A 19,830-nucleotide genomic window follows, 5' to 3' on the forward strand; every position below is an offset into this window, starting at 1 on the left:
GTTGAAAAGTTTAAAGTTCATAGATTTCGATTTGAGGTATGATTCATCGTTTTGATGTTGTTATGTGTGTTTTGAGGCCTCGAGTAGATCCGTATTGTGTTATTCAACTTGTTGGTATATTCGTACGGGGTCCCGAGGGGATCGGTTGAATTTCGGACGTAGTTCGGATCATTTCAAATGGCTTTGCATTGCTGGTTTTTTTGTTGTTACCTGTTGCTTCTGGCATTCTTCGCGATCGCGAAAGGTGTTTGGTTAGTGGATATATTTTTTCTTTGCGTTCGCGCTTCTGAAGTCACGTTCGCACTGGGTTGAAGATTTTTGTCTTCGCGTCCACGTTCTTTGCTATGCGTTCGCGTAGTGTTAAGGTTTGGCAACTGGGAGTTGGAGAATTCTTCAACGCGAGCGCGAAAGGTGAGTCGCGTTGGCGAAGCTTTGCATCAGTGGTCATCGCGTTCGCGTGGGGTATATTGCGAATGCATAGTGCTTTTGGTGGCAGTGTATTTTGTTCATCACGAACGCGATGGACTTCCCGCGTTCGCGTAAGAGGATGCCTGGGCAGAAGTATAAAGTACTCTATTTCTCGGGTTTCGGCCATTTTTACATTTTGGAGCAATTTTCACCATGTGAACTGGGGTAAGTATTCTCTACTCATTTTTTATTTTATATCATGAATCTATCTTCGTTTTTGGCATTTGATTGAGGGTTCCAAAAGAGAAATTTGGGGGTTTTAGCCTAAAGTTTCATAAAGTTAATTTTTGAGTTTTGAACATCGATTCGGAGTTGGATTTGAGTGAAATTAGTATGGTTGGACTCGTAATTGAATGGGTTGCCGGATTTTGTGAGTTTTGTCAGGTTCCAAGGTGTGGGCCCGGGTTGGACGTTTTGGCCAATTTTGGGGTTTTGATTAAAGATTCGACCTTTTTTCATTTGGAATTGTTTCCTTGGGCTTTATTTGATGTATTTGAGTTGATTTTGGCTAGCTTTGAGTCGTTCGGAGTTTTGGGGCTTTATTTGATGTAATTGAGTTGCTTTTGGCTAGCTTTAAGTCGTTCGGAGGTCGCTACGCACTAGATGGAAGTTCTGGAGCATGGTTTAGCTTGCTTGACATTGGATTCGTCTTGTTCGAGGTAAGTAACTCTTCTAATCTTGGAGCTGAGGGTATGAACCCTGACTATACGTGTTATGTGTTTGGTGTTGAGGTGACGCACATGCTAGGTGACGGGCATGTGGGTGTGCACCGTGTGAACTGTGATTCTGTTATTTCTGTGGTACTGTGTAGTTACCTGAACTTATTGATCGGGTCCAAGCCTACACTACTATTGAGTAGCGAGGGTGGTCGATGCAGTTTTAACCCAACTAGGTCGGGATCGAATCCGCAGGAAGTTAATGGTTGGAATTAGGTTTATATCTAAGTTAGATGCGGGTTTTGAATCTAATTACAGTTCCACAAGTTTGGGTTTGATTTCTACTTCTAACTTTACTCTAAAGATTACAATAATTGAACCTAAGGACAATATTTTTGTTGTTATTTTTCAAATGTTTAAAGAGACTAGGGTAGTGACTTCTACCTAGGTGGATATCTAACGGGTAGCAAAATCTTGGGAAAGCTTGATTAGTTGGGATTGTAATATATCTATCACACCCGGGTACTCAATCTATACCTCTCGGTAGTTTGAGTGATTTTGCCCAATTTGGCTTTCTCAGGTCCAAATGGGTATTCATGCAAATCAAGTGATATTAGCTCAATTTGGGTATTACTATCTCTAGGTTTAACCCTTCAATTAGGGTTATCAATTTCTTGAGTTTACCCCAATTCCTTATTAGTTTAGTTTTCCTAGACTTAGTCTCTCTTTTTTAAGTAGAGACTAAGTTATAAAAGCATGAATCAATATTTGCAACCATTAGTTCTTGAGTTCTAGCAAGAACTAGGCTAAATATCACTAACTCATTCACATTCAAGCCCTAAAATCAAATACCGATTAAATACCCACACTAGAGTTAGGTCACAACCCTAGCTATGGGTTTAGCTACTCATGGAAATAACAGAAATTAAAGATGAAATGAAGATAAAATCCATAATATTAATTTATGGAATAAAAATCTAATGTTAAGAAGTGAATCTAGTACAAAATTTCCGAAAACAGAAAAGCCAGCCATCTTAGGTACTCATACAAAACATAGCATCTCCTAAAAATGACAAAATGTTCTATTTATACTATGCTGAAAATAGCTGACAAAAATGCCCTGCGGAGGTTGTGTGTCACGACCCGAAATTTCCTCCTTCGGACCGTGATGGCGCCTAACATTTCACTTGCTAGGCAAGCCAACATTAGAATAATATTAACCAATTTTTAAACAATTTTTAAATTATTAATAATTAAGGAAACAAAAACGGAAGCAAAGTTTGAAATATAGTGAATAATCCATAAAAACAACGGTGTCTAAATACTATCCCAGAATTGGTGTCACAAGTGCACGAGCTTCTAGAATAAATACAAATAAGGTCTGAATAAAATAAAGCTGTCTGGGAATAAACACACAACTAAAGTAAAATAGACGGGGACTTCAGAACTGCGGACGCCATGCAGTTATACCTCAAGTCTCCTCTGGTAGCTGAAATCCGAGCAAGTCTATGGTACGCGCTGGGACCAACTTCAAAATCTACACAAGAAATGCAGAGTGTAGTATCAGTACAACCGACCCCATGTACTGGTAAGTGCTGAGCCTAACCTCGACGAAGTAGTGACGAGGCTAAGGCGGTTCACTTACATTAACTTGTACGCAATATTAGTAACAACAACAATAATAGAAATAAATCAAGTAATTCATTTATAATAATTGAAGGCAACTCAGCAGTCATAACCAATTATCATTTCCATTAATTCTGTTGCAGCGTGCAACCCGCTCTCACAATATATTCACATTCAATTCTGTTGCAGCGTGCAACCCGCTCTCACAATATAACCCGCTCTCACAATATATTCACATTCAGTTATGTTGCAGCGTACAACCCGCTCTCACAATATATTCACATTCAGTTCTGTTATATATTTATTTCGAACAAGTATATATATAGACTTTTAAATAAGTCTGTTGCGGCGTGCAATCCGATCCCCCAATATTGACTTTTCATTAAGTCTATTGCGGCGTGCAATCCGATCCCCCAATATTGACTTTTAATAAGTCTGTTGCGGCATGCAACCCGATCCTCCAATATTAACTTTTTAACAAGTCTGTTGCGGCGTGCAACCCGATCCTCCAATATTAACTTTTTAACAAGTCTATTGAGGCGTGCAACCCGATCCTCCAATGTTAACTTTTAATAAGTCTGTTGCGGCGTGCAACCCGATTCTCCAATATTTCTATTTCAATCAATTCTTATAGTAGAAATTCTCCAATAAATACAACAATTAATATAAAATCATAAGACAACAAGCATACAATAATTATAATTTAATTATGAAACAAACAATGACAATTAGCAATTTATTATAGAAATCAGGGATGAAATAGGCAGTTTAATATTTAATATGCTAAATATCAAATAACAATTAAAACACATAATTCAAATAGCATGTAACAATTAATGCAGGAATTCAAGAATTAATATTTTGACAAAGAATAAGAGAGAAACAATTATTAGAATAATTAATTTATGATTAAAAATAATTTATGATTTTTCAAGTAAGCAGGCAAATAATTAATTTGATGACGTATAGACACTCGTCACCTCGCCTATACGTCGTTCACATGCAATTCACATAACAAATAATTTAAGGGTTCTATTCTCTCAAGTCAAGGTTAACCCCGACACTTACCTCACTTTGCGAATTCCAATCAATTATTCAACCACAGCTTTTCCTTTTAAATTTGCCTTCGAAAGCTTCAAAACTATTCACAAACAATTCGATATATTCAATACGAATCATAGGAATTAATTCCATATGAATTTATAAATTTTTCGGATAAAAATCCGAAATTCATTAAAATATTTGGCAGTGGAACCCACGCCTCAAATCCCAAAAAATCTCGTGAAATCTGAACACCCGTTCCGATACGAGTTCAACCATACCAAATTTGTCCAATTCCGATTTCAAATGGACCTTCAAATCTTAAATCTTCGTTTTTGGAAGATTTTGTAAAAATCTGATTTTTCTTCCATAAATTCACGGATTCATGATATAAATGAGTATGAAATCATGAAATATAATCAATATAGGATAAGGAACACTTACCCCAATATTTTTCCGTAAAAATTGCCCAAAAATCGCCTTACCCGAGCTCAAAAATGGGAAAGAATTGAAAATGGGTCGAAACCCCATTTCTAGAACTTAAGTTCTATTTCTGGGATTTTTACCCTTCGCGAACGCGGTTAGTGCCTCGCGTTCGCGAAGCACATTTTTGTGCTGCCAAAACTTTGCTCTTCGCGAACATGAAGGCAATGTCGCGAACGCGAAGCCTTGCCAAATTTGGCCTTCGCGAACGCGATACACCCTATGCGAACGTGAAGCTTTAACGCTTGGTACCCGGCTATGCCTCGCCTTCTACGCGAACGCGAACGCTTCCACGCGTTCGCGATGAACACTGCCCTCTTCCCTTCGCGAACGCGAAGAGTAAATTTCACATGCCTCTAATTTCTTCTTCGCGAATGCGAGCCACCTCTCGCGAACACGAAGAAGGATACTAGAAGCAGATTTCTGCAGTTTTTCCCAAGTCCAAAAATGGTCTGTTAACCACCCAAAATCAACCCGAGCCCTCGGGGATCCAAACCAAACATGCACCCAAGTCTTAAAATATCATACGAACTTGCTCGCACGATCGAATCACCAAAATAACACCTAGAACTACGAATCGGACACCAAATCAAAGGAAGTTTTCAAGAAAACTTTAAAACTTATATTTTTACAACCGGACGTCCGAATCACGTCAAATTAACTCCGATTCTCACCAAATTCGGCAGACACATCATAAATATTATAGTGGACCTATATCGGGCTCCGGAACCAAAATACGGACCCGAGGTCAATAAATCTAACATCAGTAATTTCTTAGAAATCATTAAGCTTTCAAGCTTTTAATATTTTATCAAAATTCCATAACTCGGGCTAGGGACCTCGGAATTCGATTCCGGGCATACGCCTAAGTCCCAAATCACGATACGGATCTACTAAAATTTTTAAAACACTAATCCGGGTCAGTTTGCTCAAAATGTTGACCAAAGTCAACTTAGTTGAGTTTTAAAGTTCTATTTCCCATTTTAATCCATTTTTCACATAAAATATTTTCTGGAAAATTATACGGACTGCGCACGCAAGTCGAGAAATAATCTTGCGGACCGCATAATTTCAATCACGGTCGCACAAGGGACTTCCACGGCCGCACAATTGTGGTGCGGTCCGCACTTCTCTCTTTTGCTCAAGTTGTCAGCTCTCTGAATCTCAGTCATCGCGGTCCGCGTAATTTCAATTGCGGCTGCATATGGACTTTCGCGGTCGCACATTTCTGGTGCGGTCTGCGCTCATCATTTAGCCCAAAATCACACTCTCTTAATCTCCCTCTTGCGAACCACATAATTATGATCGCCTCCCCATCATGGCTTTCACGGCCTATAATATTTGTGCGGTCCGCACTTCAGACCTCTTTGCCCAACCTTGATTTTTGTTCAACTTTTGACTCCTTTGTGAGTTGATTTTGATTCCTTTGGCTCATTTTGAACAACTCCTGCAAGCAAGCATATTTCATTAGTTTTCGGGAATACCTTCAAGAATTATTTTCCTAAAACACTAGTACAAGAGAGCAAATAATAGGTTAAAATCCCTATTTATCACTTATCTGTAATCTTGAAATCTCTACGTACTAAAGTTATCGAGCTATGATTCATGTTAGATGCCATGCCTAGGCTACATGCTTATCCTGTTGGGACCCACTGAGGTCATTTCTGCTGTTGAGTTATCTGCTTTCATTGCATTACACACTCAGTCATACGCATTCATATGCATATCATATCTCAGTCTTTGTTGCTATTTATTGATACATCATATCATCATTTTCGGGATAGTTTCATGACATTGTGAGCCTGCGAGAGAGAGACTGGAGAGATTGATGACTGAGTGAGGCCGAGGGCCTGATTGAGAGTATATTGATACTAGGGCACATGAGTTTTCCGTGCAGCACGTGACTTGTCCGTGTGAATCCATGTATTGAAACTATAGCACATGAGTTGTCTGTGCAACACGTGAGGTGTCCGGGCGGTTTATAGCGCTTGGGCTGGAGGAGCCCCTCCGGAGTCTGAACACACCCCTAGTGAGCGCGGTTGTTATTATTGAAGGATGGATCTTCCATAGACATGGATCTTGTCAGAAGTATTATATACCTGGAGATGGATCTTCTCTACGGGCTGGATTGGCCCTACTTACTGAGTGACTGATGATCAGTTGATGTGTATATTCCGGGATGGATCTTCTCTGGGCTGGATTGGCCATATACAGTACCAAGTGATTGAGCATGATGAGTGGAATGTATGAGAAAGTGAGATTGAGTACTCTGAGAGTGTGAGTACATGAATTCATCTCTGAGATACATTGTATTGACATGCACACATGGCATACAGGCATAGAGATGTATTTTCCTCATGTTGTACGGTATCACGTCATTCATGACTTCTCACACATATTGACATATGGGCATAGTGATGCATTGGTTTTACACTGGCTATCTGGAAAGAAAATGAAACCTCTTAATTATTATTGAAAGGATTTTTGGGAAAATCACTATTTTCAAACTTACTCATATTTTTGGCAAATTTCGGTAAAAGATTTGAGTTTTCACTGAAATACTTGAAAAGCATGCCTACTGTTCTGGAACTGTGAACGAGCTGAGCATTTTATTTCTGAGATACTCCTTTTATTATTTATACTATGCTGTTATGAATTGTTGTGGGATATTGGTATTGGACCCGACCTTGTTCTAGCTCAACACTACTTTCAACCTAAGGTTAGGTTTGTTACTTATTGAGTACATGGGGTCAGTTGTACTCATACTACACTTCTGCACCTTGTGTGCACATGTTGGCTGATAATATTGCTGTGTTCGTTGGGAGCTGGATCTGAAGATGTACCTGCGTTCCGGTTGTAGCTGCCTCTTGTTCATGGTAGCCTTAGTTTTATAAAATCTGTTTATGTACTCTTCAAACAGATGGTGTATTTATTTCATACCAGCTTTGTAAACTCTATTCTTAAAAGCTCATGATTTGTACTACCAGTCCTTGGGGAATGTATCATATTCAGATATTTCTTTACTTAATTGCTTTATTAATTGTTATTAGAATTGGTTAGTGGTTAATTGGCTTACCTGACGGGTTGGGTTAGGTTCCATCACGACTAGGTGGATTTTGGGTCGTGACAAGGTGGTATCAGAGCCCTAGATTCATAGGTTCTAAAAGTCATGAGCAAGTGTCTAGTAGAGTCTTGCGGATCAATTTGATGACGTCCATACCTATCTTCGAGAGGCTACAGGGTATTTAGGATATATACTTCCCATCTTTCTTTCCTTATCGTGCAGAATTGATTCAGCTTGATAAATAACTCTTTGAATTCCTTCCACGCATTCGCATGCACATACGAGTGCTTGGTATCAGCTATGCATCGCCGACATGTGATTCTCTGAACTGGGTGCGAGATGTGATTTTTGTGTGCGGATAATGGGCCATTCTGGAGGACTAGAGGCCAGGTTTTGACTGTAGCTTGATCACAGAGATTTTGATTGTGTGAGCATGTGCTTTTGGACTTATACGTCCGGTAGAGTTCCTATGAGTGGAATTTTTGGCTCGATGAGCGGTAGAATGGATTTATGATGAGTATGATGTGACTGTGGGGTGTGTTAAGATGATTTGATTGCGACGAGAAGTGTTTCCTTGAAGTGTAAAGGAGGGGCCATTGGGTGCTTGATTTTCGTTTTGATGTGACGTACAGTCTCGAGTATGAGCGCATTGAAGGATCCTTACTGTTGCTTAATGCTGGAATGTAATTAGTTCTCATATTTTATTGTCGAGATCAGACTCAGGGAAATTAAGTGATTGCTTAGTAGTTGTGGCTATAAAAGGGTATCAAGAGATGTCAGTTTGAGGCTAAGCATGTAGGTTATAACCTGCGAGGTAATCTACGGATGTGTGATTTATATAATGTTGTGTGGAGGCTTTCTTTTCTACCAGTGGGATATATTTATGCAATTTGAGTTTGGATCGGTTGTAACAATTGATCTGACTATCACGAGGATGAATGTGATATTTGCAGATGATTTGAGGTATTATATAGTTTGTGTTACGTGAGTTTACGAAGGATTTAGTTGGATTTCAGTGCGGGATTTTGGCAATAATAGAGTATGGGTATTGTAATGTTATCGATTGTTTTGTTCTATGGCTTTGAGCCAAGTGGGGTAATCTGCTATCGACGAGTTGATTGCACGATTATGTGTTGTATTGGTTTCGGTTTGAGGTATACTTGGTGAATCAGTTATGACTGTAGGGGTTGAGATTGAGGATGACTCGAGTAAGGGGATTTCAAGATACGGGTTGTGTTACATTCTATGGGTATATGGGAATCACAGAATGATTGAGTGGTTATTCGTGAAGGATGTAGTGTGCATGGAGTAGGAAATTGCTTGGTCGCGTTAAGGTGGGGTTACTCATTTGGGTGTCGTCGTGCCAATGGGGCACCAGTCGTTTGGCCCATTTGGGGCTGTGCAATTGAGATTTGAGCAGAGTGGATGACTCTTGAGAATGGTTCTAATGGATTCAAGATGTATATGTAGCAATTGGGAATTTTCAGGATTTGTATATGGCTAGAAACTGAGATTTACATTAGATGGTGTCGATACTTGTGGCATTTCTATATCATTATGGATTCTACATTTCAGCATTCAGGAGGGTGAAGGAAACGACTTCAGATTCACAGAAGATCCCTTCAGAGTGAGTATCTCGGTTATGGCGCTTTGGGGTGCTTAAGAGGGAAGTCGGCGGCTTACGGGCCTTAGGGCGTTGTGGTTTTATACTAGGGTCTTTTGTGTGGTGAATTTTGATTAAAGATCGTGGTGTTCCAGCAATGAGAAGTATCGATTTAAGGCAATTTGGAAGGGACTTGGAGAAATAGGACAGCGTGGTAGTTGGTTGGATCAACATAGTAATGGATATAATCAGTTCTTTGGGTACTTATGATTTGGCTAGTCTCTACAGGTGTTTCGTGGCAATGCTCTCGGGTTTTGGCGACTTGCGTGGCTTGGTTGAGTTAGAGAGATTTAGTTCTGATGTATTGATTATGTGCAAGTGGGTTTCGAAGAATTCTCATTGGTCTCTACCACGGTTCGAGGAGTATATTTCCTACTGGTGTGTGGAGCATTTGGCGTATTGTGATTTTCTCCTCGATGAGATCTAATGGAAGGTTTCTGACTGATCGGGGGTGTATTCTGCTTCGGACTCAAGGTTGAATTTGAGATTTTCGTACTTTTCATATGATGGCATAATAGGTATGGTGTGATGTGTAGGATTGAAATTGCATATGCAAGGTCATGATTCAGTTTTGAAAGGAAGGTCCTGAATTCTTAGGTAGCATAGACGGTTTCAGATGACTAGGTAAATAAAAATACTATTTGGTATTGCTTGATGAGAGTTTACATTTCCGAAAGGGCACTGTGATTTGAATCATGGATACTTTAAAGGTATTGTAGAACTCTCTTGGTTGATCGACTGATGATGTTCAAATTTTGCTATGTGGCAGGAATGAATTATAGCATTATTCCTCATAGGATGATCGTGTATGAGAGATGTATTAGACATTCGGGCGGTGGAGATGGAATCAGCTGTGGTGATTCATGTGTTTTATGGATTTGAAGACTGGGAGTTCTTAGAAGCAGATTGTTTCCCGATTGTGGACTGTGAAGTCGTGGCCGAAGCTAGGCAGATGAAAGTATGTATTATGATTCAGTCATTGTGGATTTTCGGAGGGTTATTTATCTATTTGTGGGTGACCATAGTTGATTTGGGAGTCCATTGGTAGGCCCAATTAGATGTGTATTCTACACCGAGTCAGATTGGCTGGCTCGATACTGCTATTGTTGAGGGATGTGCCATTCGGTTGATGTTGAACTTATTCATGTTCTGAACTAATCTGTAAGTTACCTTTCTATGCTACGAGGGGTTGTGATTCATTGGTTATATGCACACATGGTGCAGTTCTATTAGGGTCCACACGGAGAAATTCGAGCGAGATGAGTATTTGGGCATTGCATGATCGATTGCGTAATAGTTATGTTCTTTCAGGTTTTGTGTGGCATTGTGCCATTTGCCTATCCGTGGTTATTAATTTTAAGCAGGGTGGCTCGAGTTATATAATATGGTCCAACATTTGGATGGGGTCACGCATTGCGGCATAGTTATGTTGAGATATGAGCCTTTGTGTTATATTCATGTGTTATGGTTCTACGGTGTATGATGGGTTCTTAGCATTGCATTGTGGTGGTACTCGTTGAGCTTGCGGGACAGTCCTCTTGTTTGAGTCATTTTCGTGATTGAGTACATTTGGATTGTTGCTTATTGGTGCATGGATTGCACGGTTTGTGGCTCTGGGTAGTATTGGTGTTGTGTATCAGTAGAGTAGTTAGCATTTGATAAGATAAAGTCGTCGGATCTAGGATGGGTACTATCGGATTTAATTACGGTATATTTGGAAGGATAATATCGGAAGTCGGCATAGGAATTGCCTATAGTTCTTGTTGAAGCAGGGGGGGCTCCATGACTTGTTGGTCTGATGAATAGTTATGAGTTTCCGCGTGTTTCTTTCATCATCGACAGTGTACGAAGGTTTTAGGATGAGGTTTGGTTTGACATGAGGTTTATTACCGGAATTGGGTTGTTTTAGACAACTGCTATGATTAGAAATCATTGCTATGAGTATTTGAGTTATGTGGTATATCATGTGATTACATCTTGGTTTATGGATATGGATTGATATAGTTTGTTTAGACTTATACAGAGTGTTGATGCGAGATTCTGATCTTATAGAAAGTTCTGCATGTTGGAAATTGGATTCTAAGGCTTATGTGCTAAGTTGAATTAAGGAAATCTCAGTTATGTTATGTTATCAGACCTATATGGGATAGGGTGACGTGAAATCACCCCCGGGTATGTCCATGGTAAGTTTACACGGCGGTTTGATGACTTTGAGAACAACTCTAGACATGTTCAAGAACGAACGTATATTTAAGTGGGGGGAATGTAACAACCCAATCGGTCGTTTTGAGCATTTGCACTTCGCTCGGTAGTTTACAGGCATGAGTAGCTCTGTATAATGTATTATGACTTATGTGAATCGTCGATTTTGGTATTTAAGTTATTCAGAATCGAATTGGAAGAATGGATTTCATTGTTGAAGCTTTAAATTGGGAGAGTTGACCAAGTTTGACTTTCTATGAATTTGAACCCGAAATGGAGTTTTGATGGTCCCGGTAGGTCCGTTGGGTTATTTTGGACTAAGGAGCGCATCTGGATTGTGATTTGGAGATCTGTAGTGGAATTTGGCTTGAAATGGCGGAAGTTGGATTTTTGGAAAGTTTGACCGGGAGTGGACTTTTTGATATCGGATTCGGATTGTGATTTCGGGAATTGGAATAGCTTCGTTTTATCATTTGGGACTTGTGTGCAAAATTTGGGTTCATTCCGGGATGATTTGCTATGTTTCGGCACGAGTTATTGAAGTTGAAAAGTTTAAAGTTCATAGATTTTGATTTGAGGTATGATTCATCGTTTTGATGTTGTTATGTGTGTTTTGAGGCCTTGAGTATGTCTGTATTGTGTTATGGAACTTGTTGGTATGTTCGGACGGGGTCCCGAGGGGCTCGGTTGAATTTCGTACGTAGTTCGGATCATTTCAAATGGCTTTGCATTGCTGGTTTTTCTGTTGTTACCTTTTGCTTCTGGCGTTCTTCGCGATCGCGAAGGTGTAGCCGCAATCGCGAAAGGTGTTTGGTTAATGGATCTATTTGTTCTTCGCGTTCGCGCTTCTGAAGTCATGTTCGTACTGGGTTGAAGATATTTTCCTTCGCATCTGAGTCCTTTGCTATGCATTCACGTAGTGTTGAGGTTTGGCAGCTGGGAGTTGGAGAAATCTTCAACACGATCGCGAAAGGTGAGTCGCGTTCGCGAAGCTTTGCATCAGTGGTCATCGCGTTCGCGTTGTATCACGAACACGTAGTGCTTTTGGTGGCAATGTATTTTGTTCATCGCGAACGCGATGGACTTCCCGCGTTCGCGTAAGAGGATGCCTCGGCAGAAGTATAAAGTACTCTATTTCGGGGGTTTCAACCATTTTTGCATTTTGGAGCTATGGAGCTCGTATTGAGGCGATTCTTGAGGCAATTTTCACCATGTGAACTGGGGTAAAAGTTCTATACTCATTTGTTTTATTTTATATCATGAATCTATCTTCGTTTTCGGCATTTGATTGAGAGTTCCAAAAGAGAAATTTGGGGGTTTTAGCCTAAAGTTTCATAAAGTTAATTTTTGAGATTTGAACATCGACTCAGAGTCGGATTTGAGTGAAATTAGTATGGTTGGACTCGTAATTGAATGGGTTGCCGGATTTTGTGAGTTTTGTTGGGTTCCGAGGTACGGGCCCGGGTTAGACGTTTTGGCCGATTTTGGGTTTTGATTAAAGATTCGACCTTTTTCATTTGGAATTGTTTTCTTGGGCTTTATTTGATGTATTTGAGTTGCTTTTGGCTAGCTTTGAGCCGTTCGGAGGTCGCTACGCGCTAGATGGAAGTTCTAGAACATGGTTTAGCTTGCTCGATATTGGATTCATCTTGTTTGAGATAAGTAACTCTTCTAATCTTGGAGTTGAGGGTATGAACCCTAACTATACGTGTTATGTGTTTGGTGTTGAGGTGACGCACATGCTAGGTGACGGGCGTGTGGGCGTGTGGGCGCGTGGGCGTGCACCGTATGAACTGTGATTCTGTTATTTCTATGGTACTGTGTAGTTACCTGAACTTATCTGTAATAATGAAATCTCTACGTACTAAAGTAATCGAGCTACGATTCATGTTAGAAGTCATGCCTATGCTACATGTTTATCGTGTTGGGACCCACTGAGGTCATTTCTGCTATTTAGTTATCTGCTTTCATTGCATTACATAGTCAGTTATATGCATATCATATCTCAGTCTCTGTTGCTATTTATTGATACATCATATTATCATTTTCGGGATAGTTTCATGACATTGTGAGCCCGCGAGACAGAGACTGGAGAGATTGATGACTGAGTGAGGCCGAGGGCCTGATTGTGAGGATATTGATACTATGGCATGTGATTGTCCGTGCAACATGTGAGTTGTCCATGCGGATCCAGATTTTGATACTATAGCACGTGAGTTGTCCGTGCTGTTTATAGCGCTTGGGCTGGAGGAGCCCCTCCGGAGTCTGAACACACCCCTAGTGAGCGCGGTTGTTATTATTGAGGGATGGATCTTCCCTAGGCATGGATCTTGTCAGAAGTATTATATACATGGAGATGGATCTTCTCTACGGGCTGGATTGGCCCTACTTAGTATTGAGTGACTGATGATCAGTTGATGTGTATATTCCGGGATGGATCTTCCCTGGGCTGGATTGGCCATATACAGTACCAAGTGATTGAGCATGATGAGTGAAATGTGTGAGAAAGTGAGATTGAGTACTCTGAGAGTGTGAGTACATGAATTCATCTCTGAGATACATTGCATTGACATGCACACATGACATACATGCATAAAGATGTATTTTCCTCATATTGTACGGTATCACGTCATTCATGACTTCTCACACATGTTGACATATGGGCATAGTGATGCATTGGTTTTATACTGGCTATCTGGATAGAAAATGAAACATCTTAATTATTATTGAAAGGATTTTGGAAAAATCACTGTTTTCAAACTTACTCATATTTTTGGCAAATTTCGGTAAACGATTTGAGTTTTCACTGAAATACTTGAAAAGCATGCCTACTTTTCTAGAGCTGTGAACGAGCTGAGCATTTTATTTCTGAGATACTCCTTTTATTACTTATACTATGTTGTTATGAATTGTTGTGGGATATTGGTATTGGATCCAACCTTGTTCTAGCTCGTCACTACTTTCAACCTAAGGTTAGGTTTGTTACTTATTAAGTACATGGGGTCGGTTGTACTCATACTACACTTCTGCACCTTTCGTGCTGATGTTGGCTGCTGATGTTGGTGTGTCCGTTGGAAGCTGGATCTGAAGATGTACCTGCGTTCCGATTTTAGTTGCCTCCTGTTCATGGTAGCCTTAGTTTTATAAAATATGTTTATGTACTCTTCAAATAGATGATGTATTTATTTCATACTAGCTTTGTAAAGTCTATTCTTAGAAGCTCATGATTTGTACTACCAGTCCTTGGAGAATGTATCAGATTCAGATATTTCTTTACTTAATTACTTTATTAATTGTTATTAGAATTAGTTAGTAGTTAATTGGCTTACCTGACGGGTTGGGTTAGGTGTTATCATGACTAAGTGAATTTTGGGTTTTGAGATCATCGATCATTTTCTGTCTTATGCATAGTTTCCTTTGATCGACATATACAAACACAGCTGTGATAAGTGGGGATTTTGACTACGTATTAGCACCTTTTAGCTTTTGTTTTAGTCTAAAAAGCGTTGAATTGTGTTACCAAAACTGATGAAATGTGCAAAATTGAAGGAATGTTGGAAGTTGGACTCCCGAGATGAAATCCGACTCAAAAAGGAGTAATCTAAACATAAGGCAATAAAAGGCACAAAAGCTCACAAATTGCGGACCAAATAATTCCATCTGCGGCCGCATACAATGAAGAAAATCCCAGCAGGCTTTCTAGCAAACTTCAGACCGCATAGAAATTATGCGACCGCAAATGACGACCAGGAGATCAACTTCAGAGGGTTGCAAAATTTCCAAAGTCCAAGTCCCTCAAAATTACGGACCGCACAAGAATTGTGCGACCGCAGAAGAAGTAAAGATGCGGACCGCAGAAGACCAGATTGAGGTCGCAGAAGTAAAGATGCGGACCGTTGAAGACCAAATTACGGCCACAGTGATAAATCTGCGGACCGCAAAAACATTGCCTCGCGGTCGTAGTTGAGAATTGTGCGGCCGCAGATTCCCAGCTCCTGCAAGATGAAGTATTCTCCGGACTGCACATGGAATTGTGCGGCCGCAAAACCTCCCGAACGGCATTATTGTCCGAAATTTCCAGCCTTGTATAAATAGACGAGTTTCACAAAATTAGGTTAACTTTTGACATCGACAAGTCCTGTAGCCGTTTTTCTTTGCCTCTTTTGGAAGTTTTCTGTATTTTGGAGTATTTTACTATAGATTTTATCATTTTAACTTTACAATATGCGTTTAATTAGTATTTATCTTCTATTTCTTCAATTTCAAGCATGAGTAGCTAGATGTTTACTAGGGTAGTGACCCAACCCTATTGTGTAAATCTTATGGGTATCTAATTTAGTGCTTGTTTATGATTGGGTATTTATTATTTAGCCTTGTTCATGCTTTAGTTTGAGGAATTAATGGTTGAAAACATTAATTCATGCCTAATTGACTTAGTCTAGGAAAACTTGGCTAACAAGAAATTGAGTCAATCGAGAGATTGATCAACCCAATTAAAGGGTTCAACCTAGAGATAGTAATAATTCAACTTGAGCTATTATCAACCATTTTGTGTGATGCTCATTTGGACTTGAGAAAGCCAAATTAGGCAATACTACTTCTTTACCGAGAGGTACTGAGTGGGTAATTGAGAGTTGATAGCTATAATACACCCCGATCAACAAAACAAGCATTAAGGTTTTGTAACAACCCGACTCGTCATTTTGAACATCCACGCTCCTTTCAACAATTTAAAGTGTTGAGAAGCTTCGTAATATGTATTATAACTTGTGTGAATTGCTGACTTTGGTTTTCGGATGATTCAGGATTAAATTGAAAGAACAATCCTTGTTTAGAAGCTTAAATGAAAAACAAAGTTGACCAAAGTTTGAATTTTGTGCAAATGACTCCGGAATGGAGTTGTGATGGTTTCAATAGCTCTGTATGGTGATTTTGGACTTAGGAGTACGTCCGGATATTCATTTTGAAGTTCGTAGTTAAATTGGGCTTGAAATGGCGAAAATAGGAAATTGAAAGAATGGAAGTTTGACTGGGAGTTGACTTTTTGATATCGGGGTTGCAATTCGATTCTGGAATTTTGAATAGGTTTGTTATGTCATTTATGACTTGTGTGCAACATTTGAAGTCAATCTGACTTGATTTGATAGGTTTCAGCATCGAATATAGAAGTTGGAATTCGATTGTCTCATTTAAGCTTCAATTGGGGTGTGATTCATGTTTTTAGTGCTGTTTGACGTGATTTGAGGCATCAACTAAGTTTGTATGATGTTTTAGGACTTGTTGATATATTAGGTTGAGGTCACGAGGGCCTCGGGTGGATTTCGGATGGTTAACGGAATTTAATTTGGATATTTCTAGAATGTTTCGACATCGATTCTTCAAGAATATGTGGTATCATATTAAGCAAATGATAACTAAATTCAGTTTTGATTGAAGCATTAGATCCGTATTGAATTTACACATCCATATCAAAAAGAATCGTCGAATTCGGACATCGTATGAGAGAATTATGCCTATTTCCGTGTCGAAACAAATAAAATCCTGTCACCAGCGCCCAGGGTAGTGTGGGGCGCTAGCCCTGGCACTGGGATGTTTTAGAGGTTCTTGAAACAGCACCACATGCAGCGCCCCACGCCACATGTGGCGCTCCAAGCATTAAACCCCTATAAACAGAGGATTTCGCCATTTTTGACATAAATAGAGTTGGGAGCTCGGTTTGGGCGATTTTCAGAGGCAAATTTCACCACACAACTTGGGGTAAGTATTCTTGAATCCCTTGTGATTATATTCCATGAATTAATCTTCGTTTTCGGCGTTAGATTATTGATTTTTCAAGAGAAATCGGAGGAATTTGCTACAATTCCATTTTCGAGATTTGAACATCAATTCGTAGTCGGATTTGACTAAAATTAGTATGGTTGGACTCGTAATTGAATGTGTTGTAGGATTTTGTAAATTCGTCAGATTCCGAGAGGTGGTCCCCACTGTCGACTTTTCGAGCGGAGTTGGGAATTTTTGCAAATTGTTAAATTGTAAGCATTAGAGTAAATTGTGATTGATTTGCACGTTATTTGGATAGATACGAATCGTTTGGCTAGAATTGAGGAGATAGAAAGGCGTATGGAGGTTGATACGCGCGGAATGGAATTTCCGAAGTATTGTTTATCTTGATCGGCATTAGATTCGGCTTGATCGATGTAAGTAATACTTCTAAACTTGGTGATGAGGGTATGAACCCTGAATATACGTGTTATGTGTTTGGTGTTGAGGTGACGCACATGCTAGGTGACGGGCGTGTGGGCGTGCACTGTGTGAATTGTAACTCTATTACTTCTGTGGTACTGTGTAATTACCTGATCTTATCTATAACCATGAAACCTCTACGTACTAGAGCTATTGAGCTGTGATCCATGTTAGAAACCATGTCTAGGCTATATGTTTATTATGTTGAGACCCACTGAGGACATTTCTGCTGTTGAGTTATCTGCTTACATTGCATTTACATACTCATTCATACGCATTTATATGCATATCATATCTCAGTCTCTGTTACCATTTATTGATACATCACATAATTATTTTTGGGTTGATTCTTTTTATGACACTGAGAGCCCAAAAGACTGGAGAGATTGATGATTGAGTGAGGCCGAGGGCCTGATGGTGAGGATGTATATGGGATCGGGCTGCACGCCACAGTAGGCCATATTGGCTTTATATACATATTGATTTATGATGGGATCGGGTTGCACGCCGTAGCATATTTTATTGATTTATGCCATGATTGGCTTGTTATAGCGCTTGGGCGGAAGGATCCCCTCCGAAGTCTATACACACCCCCAGTGAATGAAGGTACCTACTGAGTGCGAGTGCCGAGTTCGAGTGTGCCCAGCGATTGGGAGGATTGAGTGACTGGGAGGACTGAGTGAAATGATACTCTGAGAGTATGCATAAGGTTTTATTACTGAGTTATATCGCATTGACATGCACACTTGACATACAGGCATTGAGATGCATTTTTCCTCATGTTGTACCATATTGCGTCATTCATGACTTCTCCTATATATTGACATGTAGGCATAGAGATGTATTTTCCTCATGCCATTTTAAAATGAAACATTTACATGTTGAAAGTTTTGGAAAAAATCATAGTTTTCAAACTTACTCATAAATTGGTGATTTCGGTAAAGGATTTGGGTTTTCACTGATATATTTGAAAAGCAGGACTATTTTTTTTGGAACTGTGAACGAGTTGAGCATTTTAACTCTGAGCTACTTCTTTTATTACTTCCATTATGTTGTTATGAACTGTTGTTGGCTATTGGTGTTGGACCCCGACCTTTGTTCCAGCTCGTCACTACTTTTAACCTAAGGTTAGGTTTGTTACTTACTGAGTACATAGGGTCAGTTGTACTCATACTACACTTCTGCACCTTGCATGGAGATATTGGATATTGATGTTGTTGTGATCTACGTGAGCTAGGTTTGAAGACGTACCTGCGTTCCGGTCGTAACTGCCTCTTGTTTATGGTAGCCTTAGATTTATAAAAAAATCTATTTATGTATATTTCGAATAGATGATGTATTTATTTCATACCACCTTTGTGAATTCTAATCTTCGAAGCTCATGATTTGTACTACCAATCCTTGGAAATTTTTTATGTAAAAGCGGTGTATTATTATTATTTTTCTTAATAAATATCATTAAATTGGATAGTTGTTAATTGGCTTACCTGACGGGTTGAGTTAGGTGCCATCACGACTAGGTGGATTTTGGTGACAAGTTGGTATTAGAGCTCTAGGTTCTAGGTTCTACAAGTCATGAGCAAGTGTCTAGTAGAGTCTTGCGGATCTGTATGATGACGTCCATACTTATCTTCGAGAGGCTACAGGGCATTTAGGATAATTTCTCATCTTTATTTTCTTACCGTGCGGAATTGATTCAGCTTGAAACATAACTCTTTGAATTCCTTCCACGCATTCGTGTGCGCATGTGAGCGCTCGGTATCAGTGGTGCATCGCCGGCCTGTGATTCCATGAACGAGGTTTGAGATGTGATTTTTGTGTTTTGGTGATGGGCCCTTCTGGAGGACTTGAGGCCAGGTTTAGACCGCAGCTTAGGCTCAGTAGCTTCAGTTGTGTGAAATTGTACATTTGGACTCATATGTCTGATAGTGTCCCTAAAGTGGAATTTGTGGCTCTATGAACGGTTGAATAGCTATATGATGAGCATGATGTGAATGCAGAATGTGTTCAGATGGTTTGATTGTGACGAGAATAGTTTGCTTGAGATATAAAAAAACAAATAGGGTCATTGAGTGCTTGGTGTTTGTCTTCATTTGATGTATAGTCTCGAGTATGAATGTGTTAAAGGATCTTTCATGTTGTTTAATTGTGGAGCGAAGTAGATTTTTATGTCTTGTTGATGAGTTCAGACTTAGGGAGATTAAGTGATCGCATAGTGATAGTGGCTGCAAAAGGATATATCAAGATGCCAAGTTTAGTCAAAGCATGTGGGTTATCTCATGCGGAGTAATCTACGGAAGTGTGCCCCTTATAATGTTGAGTGGAGAGTTACTTTTCTACCAGCGGGGTGTATGTGTTGAGATTTGAATTTGAATATGGTTGAG

The sequence above is a fragment of the Nicotiana tomentosiformis genome, chromosome 5 (assembly GCF_000390325.3).
Source record: "Nicotiana tomentosiformis chromosome 5, ASM39032v3, whole genome shotgun sequence".
In the NCBI taxonomy this organism is placed as follows: domain Eukaryota; kingdom Viridiplantae; phylum Streptophyta; class Magnoliopsida; order Solanales; family Solanaceae; genus Nicotiana; species Nicotiana tomentosiformis.